The following is a 6,992-nucleotide window of genomic DNA, read 5'->3' on the forward strand; positions in this document are numbered from 1 at the left end:
GCCCCACCCACATCAGGGCGTCTGGAGGAAGTAAGTGAGTGTGGCCCATTGAGTGTCACCAGTGAGTGAAATGAGTCCAGCATCTAACCTTGGCTAACAGTCAACCAACTGCTCTCCAGGATGTAAGGACTTCGTAGGGATTCTTTCTCCAGTGAGCAGGAAGGAGTGGGAGCTGAAACACAGGAGCATCAGTCCTGCTGCCCTCGGACCTCTTGTGGAACTTAACAGGGGCCACCTTGGTCCCCACACACCCCCAGCTCTGGCATGTGACCATCAGAGTGTCCACGCCAGCACAATGCACAGAAGGAAATGAGACACCGAATCCCAGCCCTTTGCCCTAAAGGGGTTGAAGAAATGACCCCCTGCTTCCATCCCTCACGTTGGGCAGGAACTCAACACACAGAGGCTGGACGTGCCCAGGGTCACACAAACAGGCCCAGTGCTTTGCACTTCTAGAGCACCCTTCTGTCTGCAAACCCTTCCCATCCCTTCTCTAACTTACAGATGGTCCTGTGACACTGGCTTGAGCGCCCGGCTGGGCGAGGCTGCGGGTTTGACCTGCTCGCAGATAGACACCACTGGAGGTGCCGCACCCACCCAGCAGTGTCTCCCCGAAGCCAGCTCAGCTGTCTCTCCTCTCGCTGCCACACCCTACACCACTCCTCTACCTCACGGGCGACAGAGCAGATGTCAGAGTCACAGGGAGGAAGCAGGGCACACAGGTGTGCCAGGCTTTTCAGTTGGCCTAGGACTCACCCCCCACCGCCCCCAACTGAGCACTGCTCCCCCTTGCTTTTGCACCCAGCCCCTAAAAAGCCAGACGGACCAAGGGGCTGCTGCAGGGATAGGCCTCTTCTCCAAAGTCTGGGGCGCCCTCTGCTGTCAGCATGGAGAATTGCAGGGCTCCCGCGGGGGGCGGGGCGGGGGTGGTCAGTGACTGTCCCTTGAAAATCAAGCACCTGGCTCACGTGTACACACACAACACACCCCGCCCAGAGAAAGGACTTACAGAAAAGGGTCGATGGGCGTGGAGCCAGAAGCCCTTCCTTCCCCTTCCTAGGCGCCTGAGCTGAGTCTGTCCTCTGAGGACTCAGATGGGGAGGGTGTGGGAATCTGGGAGGAGAAAGAATAGAGGGGAGGGAGGGGAATCCTTTCATTTGGGATTTAAGGCAAAGATGGAAGCCCTGGCCCCCTCTCTCCTTTGTCCTCCCCATGTATTTCCAGAAGCTCCTCTGAGTTCAAAGACCAAACTGTACTGATGGAGTGAATGGCCCAATAAGGAGCCCCTAGGGGCCACAGCATCTGTAAAATCTTTTCTGTCACTTTATGGCCCTAAATGTTTTTTAAAAAATGTTCACTTTGGTGACTTTGAGCCTGGGTCAAAGCATCATGTGTCAGCAGGAAGAGTACAGGGCTAGGAACACAAGATCCGCTAGTACTGCTTATTACTTATCCTTACGCCCATCTCCTCACCTGCTAAATGGGCCTTATAATCCCTGCCTCACAACTCGGAGCTCTGTCCCGGAAAAATCAGTTATGGGACAGCCATGCGGCAGCGTTAACTAATGCTGATGGTGTCACCCTGCTCAATTTTCCTTCCCCAAGAATAGGCAGCCGTGGTAGGAAGGGGTGGACAGAGCCAAGGCCATCTTCCCTGTGCTTCTTCCCTGCCTGGACTCCAAGGCTGAAATGTCCACAGATGAATCCATCTTAGCACTTGACAATATCACCAGATTTCCACCTTAAGGTAAGGCATTCTTTAGGTTGTGTAAATAAAAATGCTTTGGGAGGGGTGGGGAGCAACACAGTCAATGAAAATCAGGTGATCCTCTTAGGCATCAGTCTCCTGGCAAGCAGGCCTGGGAGCCGCGGACATCGCCCAGAGTTGGTCCGGAGAATCTAGAAGGACTGGGGGAGGGGGATGCTGCTCTAGGCGGAAAGGACAGGGTCGAGGTCCTGAGGACAGCACAAGGACCCTAGGATGGGGTCATAGGGGTAGGGAAGGAGGGAAAGGACAGCTTTCTCTGAGTTTAGAATTTTCCTGGGGCCGGGCCTGAGTTGATCTGACCTGGCACAGAGGTCAAGAGCATGGGCTTCAGCGAGAACTAGCTGCAGGGTGGACCTGCTTCTGTCCCTTGTGCCTGGGCCAGTCACTGAAGCTTCACCAGCCTCATCCATACACTGGAGCCATCACACTTGCCTTCATGTAGGGAAACGGCTCATCACTAAGCAGCATCGAGTAAGTGTACACAAATTACTATTATCGTTATTGGTGTGATCATTGTCATATCTTATTATGACATATCTTCTTTTCTACATCATGTTCCTTTATATGAAATTCCGTTTTCTCATCAGTAAAAATGAGGATGAGCTTTGCCCCTGCATAGTGTCCAGGGTTGCGGTAGGGAGAGGGAGAGAGGTATCCCAGGTGCATCTGCAGAGGAAGGTTCCAGGGGGACCCAAAACGCTATTATTGAAGGCTAAATGTTCCGTGGCGAAAAGCTGCTGTAGCAATCTTTGCATCCACTTGATTTGAATGGGCACATTACTGTAATGTCCCAGTGCTGCAGTCAGCATGGGAAGGTTGAGCTATTTGTAACCACGAGACGCATGAGCAGCATAAAGATCAAATGGTGGAGGGAAGCTCATCTGGCTTACCTGAGAAAACAGGGCTATTTGCTTTGAACACGACTGGAATTGATCCACGGCCACCTGCCTCAGACAGCACTGCCCAGGGCTTCCTGTAGGGAGGGCAAGAGAGATGAGGTGGGGGTGGGGAGAGAGGACAAAGACAAGCACCCATGCATCCTGGCCGGACACCAGGAGAGAGAAAGGGAGGGAGGGAGGGAGAGAGAGAGAGTCCAGCTATAATTCCAGCTCCAGTGCCATAATGGATACTAAAAGTCCTGTCTCCCACCTGTTGCTCTGAGAACACCATCTGCCCTCCACAAAGCTTCCAGACCCCCTCAGATCTGGATGGAGTGCCTCATCCTTGGATTCAAGCTGTTGGGCACACAGCCCCAGGCTGTATCTCTCCCTGCCCTCATCCAGAGGATGGAAGACCCCAAAGCAGGAGGTTCGACCAGTGTGGGAGGGTAGTGGGGGTCCAGGGCGATGCCCCGGACTGGACCTGGAAGGTGGCAGGAGGTGGGAACAAGATAGGTGGGGCAGAAATATGTCAAGACCCTCCCAAATGTGCCCTGAAGCCGAGGGCTGCTTCGTCGTTACACGGAGCCCTCCCCCACATCAGGGAGTCCCTTCGTGGTCTGATGGGTCCTCCAGCTTCCCCTGTCAGTGCCTTTCTTGGTGTTCACTTCAAACTGTCTCCAGTATTGAGAGGGGCCTAGGAGGGCCATCATCTGGCCTAAATCTAAGGCCCCACAGGATGACCAGACTCCCCTTGGTTTTGTCATTTGTAAGAGTCATTGTTGATGTGCTGCAAGGACCCCACTCACCCCTAATGTACTAACTTTCTCAACCACACCCCCCTTCCAACCCCACGCACACGCAGGGCTCTGGGCTCATCTCCCAACCTTCTCTCTCAACTTTGTGTTCCTCTGCCCTCTAGGCTAGCAAGGTCTGTGCCCTGCAGCGGTGACATTCTGATGGTCACCTCCTTCTCCCCTCCCTCACCCCCATCACACTAGGAATTGCCTCCTCACCCATCCCCACCAGACTTGCTGCTTCATTTCACTCACTGCTTTCCTTGTGGCAAAATATACAGAACATGGTACTTAACATTTTAACTATTTGTAAGTACATGATTTGGTGGCATGAAGTACATTCAGTATTTTATATGAGAACCACTATCTACACCCAAAAGTTTGCCAACCTTCCCCACATAAACCCTATGCCCACTCCCCTTACCCTCATCCACTTTCTATCTCTACGAACCTACCTATTCTAGATGCTTCATACAGGTGGCATCATACAATACGTGTCATTCTGTGCCAGGCTTGTTTTGCTTAGCATAATTTTTTCAAGGTCTGCTCATGTTATAGTGTATATCAAAACTGCACTCCTTTCTGTGGCCGAATAGTATCCCATTATATGTATATCCCACATTTTCTTTTTCTGTCTGTTGGTGGACAGAGGGTTGTTTCTATCTCTTGGCTCTGGCGAACGGTGGTGCTACATGCACGGGCACACAAATCCCTATTTCCCATTCTCTGAGGGTATCACCTAGGAGCGGAATTGCTGGGCCATATGATAGCTCTCTGCTTAACTTTTTGAAGAACTGCCAAGCCGTCTTTCCCAGGAGCTGAACCACCGATAGTCCCACCAGCAATGCACAAGGGTTCCAATTTCCCCACCAACATGTTATTTTGGGGTTTTTTATTATAATCATCCCAGCAGGCATTCAGCAATTTCATTCCACTCTTAAGTCTCCTCAACGCCCACGATACCACAGCTCTGCCATCCCCGAGGCCGCCACGTTGGGCCCCACACAGGGTGCCACATAGTGGGCATGACAGTTTTGTTCATGGCTGCCTGCCTTAGGTCCCAGAGTCCAGCTGTGTCAGCTCTTCCCATTGACAGAAGCTGGAATGCCAGAGGACTTGAAGGTAGTTTTCGATGAATAGGGAGGAAAAGGACTTTATAAAAGAGGATTAAAAAACAACAACAACAACAGTTGGACAACCCCAAGGTTAACAGAGTCATCCCCAAGAGGGCAAATGGGGAGGGAAGAGAGATTGATGGAGAGGACGAGTTGCACAATCCAGTCTCGGGAAAGGCAGATTCTGCAAGGTCCTTTTGAACCTCTGATTCTTCTGCCTCACGGATCTGAGCTGGAAAACTACAGAGTCTGCTGCTGGAGTCCCTGCCCCCTCGGCCCATATCAGCCACAGGGGCTGACAGGGTGGCTTCCCCTGGAGCTCCTGCTGGGGCGAGGGGCAGCCTCGGGTGCCCCCAGGGACTCCAACTCACCGGCAAATTGGAGAGTGCAGCTGCTGTCACTGTCCCTGCAGGTCCTCTGAGGGTGCAGACGACCCCGAGAGGGTGGACGTGGGAATGGAGACGTAGTGGGCCCCGTGCGGGCCGGTGAACTGTGCCATGGCTCCGGCCGGGTTCCTTCTTGTGCAGACCACTGTGGGCACGGCCGGAGAGCTTCTCAGGAGCTCGGTGACCGCAGGGCAGGCTGAGACCAGCAGCAGGACAAGAGCAGGGATGGAGGGCAGGCATCGGGCAGAGCCTGGAGTGGCACACGGGTCACATGCAAGTCGACAGGGTAGGTCTACAGGGCCAAGCTTTCTCTCTCTGGCTCCTTCTCTCTTTCTCTCTCTCCGTCTCGCTTCCAGTTCCTATCAAAGCAAAATGCATGAAGGGCTCGAGGCATTGGATATTCCTTGTATTTCAATCTAACTTTTTGCAATCTCAAGTGAACAGCTTGGCTGCTTCTGCCTGTCGGGGAATTTAAATTGCAGATGTGCTGGTGTGCCCCGCCGGCCCCCACCCCATACAGGAGCAGCCCCATCATTGCCTAGCAACCGGATGGAGAGAAGCAGCAGAAAGTTCCACTCTGGGAGGTGACCTTGACCCAAGGCACCTCGTGGGGAGGAGAAGGGGTCTCCAGAGAGGAGACGCAGCCAGGTAGGTGCCTGCTCACCTTACTGTGGGGCTCAAGGAACGCGCCCCGGGAACCAAGCAGTGCTCCCCTCAGCCACCATCCTTAGCATGTCTCTCTTTGCCACAGAGTTCCCACTGGTCTCCTGGCGGGGGGGGGGGGGGGGGGGGGGGGGGACATTCCACTGTCTTGAAGATTGTTTTAAAACCAAAAGATGCCTCCCCTTCTCTGTGCTCCTCACACCTCACTCAGCAGTGGTGACTGGAGAGGGACAGGGATGAATAACACCAACACACTGACCCTCACACGACACGTGGACGTACCCACAATCACGAGCACACATAGGCGGGCACCTGTGCTGCCGAAGATGCAGCCACCGGCAAATGCCCAGATCAGGCTAAGAGGAGGAGCAAACCCATTAAATCCGCTTCCATTTGGACCTCACCGGATGGAATGTATATGATTATGGCCTTCGGCCTGATTACTCAGTGTTGACTCAGTAAAGCATTGGCTGCATTTAGCATCCTTGTCTGAAAGGAAAACACCCCAAATGTGTTTAAGATCGTAATCAAGGCATGTGCTTCTACTTAAATAATCATCTTTGAGAATAAAACGTAAATAGTAGGGTGTCTGTTTGGCAAAGTGAGCACATACCCGTGTTCCACCAACTTGGAGGCCCAGCATACCCTCCGCACACACTCGTGGAGAGACGCTCCCACGTCAGACACCTCTCTCTAACCTCTCTCCTGTGTCCAGGAGACAGCTAATGTACTCACTGGCTTCCTATTATGGGTTGAATTGTGCCCCTCTTCAAAAAAAAAGAGAGAGATGTTGAAGTCCGAACCCCCCAGAACCTCGGAACATGACCTTATTTAGAAACAGGGACATCGCAGATGTAATCAGTTAGGATGAAGTCACCCTGGCATAAGGTGTCCGATAGGACTGGTGTTCTTCTAAGAAGGTGGGACAGCCACGTGAGGAAGCAGGGTCACAGGGACAAAGTCACGTGAAGATGAAGGCAGAGTTAGGAGTGATGCACCTGCCAGCCAAGGAATGTCAAGGATGGATGGCCACCACCAGGAGCCAGGAAAAAGCAAGGAAGGATTCCCCGCTCCAGTTTCCAGAGGGAGCGTGGCCTTGCCCATACCTTAATTTTGGACTTCCAGCCTCCAGAACTGGGAGATGACACAGTTCAGCTGTTTTCAGCCACCCAGTTGACAGCCCTAGGAAATAATACAGTTCCCTTTTAGTTATGCTGCTGAAAGGGATCAGAATGGCCTGTTTGCTGACAGTTGACAGCTTGGTGTGACATAGGAATGAGTCTGCACACAGGACAGAGCTCGGGCCTTCTGGATGCAGATGCTAGCATGGAGCTTGAGGGCTTGAAAATCTTTGTGACATGAACCAGAGACACGGATGTTGACTT

The 6,992-nt window shown here is 52.8% G+C and overlaps 1 long non-coding RNA gene across 1 annotated transcript; it reads right to left on the reverse strand.

Annotated features, from left to right (window-relative positions):
* Positions 1-2,658: 2,658 nt before the first annotated feature.
* On the reverse strand, positions 2,659-6,789 carry LOC140599687 (uncharacterized). The gene is made up of 3 exons (XR_012002628.1): positions 6,714-6,789; positions 4,930-5,303; positions 2,659-2,741 (listed from the first exon to the last, which is right to left on the reverse strand). It is a non-coding gene; the product is annotated as an uncharacterized lncRNA (long non-coding RNA).
* Positions 6,790-6,992: the final 203 nt, after the last annotated feature.

Source organism: Vulpes vulpes, chromosome 7 (genome assembly GCF_048418805.1).
Source record: "Vulpes vulpes isolate BD-2025 chromosome 7, VulVul3, whole genome shotgun sequence".
Lineage (NCBI taxonomy): Eukaryota > Metazoa > Chordata > Mammalia > Carnivora > Canidae > Vulpes > Vulpes vulpes.